Raw genomic sequence first — 3,076 nt, forward strand, 5'->3', positions numbered from 1 at the left:
TATAATGTCCACGCACTGGGCACTGCATAGCTGGGAGAACTGGTGATACTGGTTTATTGGTACACATTAGGCTTCATTACAAAGGACAGTGCAGCCGGATGAACTGAGGAGGAACTCACAGCATCCAGGCAGAGTTTAGGCGGCAGCACCATAATGTAGCCGGACTCTCTGTTATCATTGTCCTCTCTATACTCCTGTAAGGAGTCCATAATTGATTGGTGTGGCTGGCCCTTTAAGGAACTTTCAGGACTGCACCCCTGGAATCACCGAACATCTTCAGTCGGCGATATTATCGTCATTGGATCCTTTTATCTTCACAAAGTGGAGATTTGTAGATAATTGTGTGTCCTGGACTCTCATCATCCGGGATTAGGCGAGTCCCGTCTTCCGTCCTCCTTGTCACATTGCACAACCCGTCACACCGTGTCCCTGGCAGGCTGCAGCTTCACCTGAGTGCCGACACCCGGCTGACCCCATTCCTCAGATCCCAGAAATATCTTCTAATTATACATTCCGGGCCCGAGGAACGTTCATCATCCCCAAATCACCCGTCACCGGTGAGATAGAGATCTGCCCAGACAGTGGCCAGGTCTGCTGGGAGAGGAGCTGTGGAGACATGAGCAGATCCCAAGAGGACACATCTCCCGGAAACAGACGGCAGAACCCAAAACATCAGATCCCTGGAAGACAGATCCCACCACAACAGATCCCAGGAGACCCCATCCCACCAGAACAGATCCCAGGAGACTCCATCCCACCACAACAGATCCCAGGAGACTCCATCCCACCACAACAGATCCCAGGAGACTCCATCCCACCACAACAGATCCCAGGAGACTCCATCCCACCACAACAGATCCCAGGAGACTCCATCCCACCACAACAGATCCCAGGAGACTCCATCCCACCACAACAGATCCCAGGAGACTCCATCCCACCACAACAGATCCCAGGAGACTCCATCCCACCACAACAGATCCCAGGAGACTCCATCCCACCACAACAGATCCCAGGAGACTCCATCCCACCACAACAGATCCCAGGAGACTCCATCCCACCACAACAGATCCCAGGAGACTCCATCCCACCACAACAGATCCCAGGAGACTCCATCCCACCACAACAGATCCCAGGAGACTCCATCCCACCACAACAGATCCCAGGAGACTCCATCCCACCACAACAGATCCCTGGAAGACAGATCCCACCACCGGGGCAGGGAGGGCTACCCTCGGCCACCAATGTGTCCGGTCACCGGGGCAGGGAGGACTACCCACGACCACCAATGTGTCCGGTCACTGGGGCAGGGAGGACTACCCACGGCCACCAATGTGTCCGGTCACCGGGGCAGGGAGGACTACCCACGGCCACCAATGTGTCCGGTCACCGGGGCAGGGAGGACTACCCACGGCCACTAAGGACCAGGAAGATTTCCCCAGCTCTCTTCAGTCCTACACGTGGCCATTTCCCAGGTCGGGCTGTGTGTCTCAGCCAAGCTTGGGGAGCGCCGGGTATCGGGGTGTGGGCATCATCGTTGTGTGGAAGAAGGCCACGGCGCTCTCTGATTGGTGGAAATATGGGCCTGATAGTCGAAAAATTTACATTTTCTTGATAATCAGCACCAATCTTTCCTCTGTGACATCACATGATATTTCTGCCCGTGATGCGTCCTATGTGTGCGGTGCGTCCCGTGTGGTGCGTCACGTGTGCATCAGCGCAGCGTTCCCGACCAACGCAGGACAATGAATATCTAGAAGAAAGCCGGGACGGTTATTGGACAGAAGATAATGCAGTCTGTCCCCCCCCCTGGAGTCTGCGTCCCCCCCGCGGTCTGTGTCCCCCCGGAATCTGTGTCCCCGCAGTCTCTTCTTACGTTGGTGGGGACGTCCGCTGAGCGCGCCGCGTGCTGGCAGAGAAAAGCCGATCCGCCGCCAGTCTCTGCGCCCAGAATACGCCATCCAGACAGGACGTGTCACTCCCGGGGCGGGGGGGGCAGAGCCGTGTGATATCCGTGCGCTGCACAACGTGACACATGTGTTCTGACACAGCCGGAGTCACCGCAGCACCCAGAGGCGTCTGTCACATCCGAGCTGGAGCATGGATGCCTCATGTCCTGGCAGCGCGGGGGCTCTGGGGCCGAGAACCTCAGCAATGACGCACACTTTGCTCTGTCACCCCGCCGATCCGTCACTGTGCCAGTCACCCATACATGCATCCCGGACGTGTCACCGTGCACAGGAACCGCCATCATTACAAAGCCGGCCCTCAGCTCCAGTCAGTGACAGCGCATAGGCTGAGATGATGTCATCAGTCTGCTGCAGGCAGGAGGAAGCATTTCCTCACTCTCCCCTCCCCCAGTGATCAGTCTGCTGCAGGCAGGAGGAAGCATTTCCTCAGTCTCCCTCCCCCAGTGATCAGTCTGCTGCAGGCAGGAGGAGGCATTTCCTCAGTCTCCCCTCCCCCAGTGATCAGTCTGCTGCAGGCAGGAGGAAGCATTTCCTCAGTCTCCCCCCCCCCCCCCAGTGATCAGTCTGCTGCAGGCAGGAGGAAGCATTTCCTCACTCTCCCCTCCCCCAGTGATCAGTCTGCTGCAGGCAGGAGGAAGCATGTCCTCAGTCTCCCCTCCCCCAGCGATCAGTCTGCTGCAGGCAGGAGGAAGCATGTCCTCAGTCTCCCCTCCCCCAGCGATCAGTCTGCTGCAGGCAGGAGGAAGCATTTCCTCACTCTCCCCTCCCCCCAGTGATCAGTGTGCAACATTGTAACTTTGTATCCATTCACTAACCGTAAGGCATTGTCAGGGGGGTCATGTGATCTCTGTGAGAGGTAATACATACCTGGAGGGGTCACATGACTCGTATACATATCTGATGACAGGTCCTCTTTCATGATCTGTGATTATCAATCCGTTCCTCTTGCCCCGGGAATCAGACGGTTTCGGGTTTCTGTACATTGTATGAAGCCGCCGTGTGCCGGGAGCTCCGTCAGGGACAACATCGCGCACTTCCTGTTCCATGTCTCAGCGCTCCCGTCCGGGGGGTTCGGCAGCCACAGACCTCTGAAAATGGCAGCCGGGGCA

This window comes from Nanorana parkeri, unplaced genomic scaffold, assembly GCF_000935625.1.
Source record: "Nanorana parkeri isolate BGI_ZX_2015 unplaced genomic scaffold, ASM93562v1 scaffold3916, whole genome shotgun sequence".
In the NCBI taxonomy this organism is placed as follows: domain Eukaryota; kingdom Metazoa; phylum Chordata; class Amphibia; order Anura; family Dicroglossidae; genus Nanorana; species Nanorana parkeri.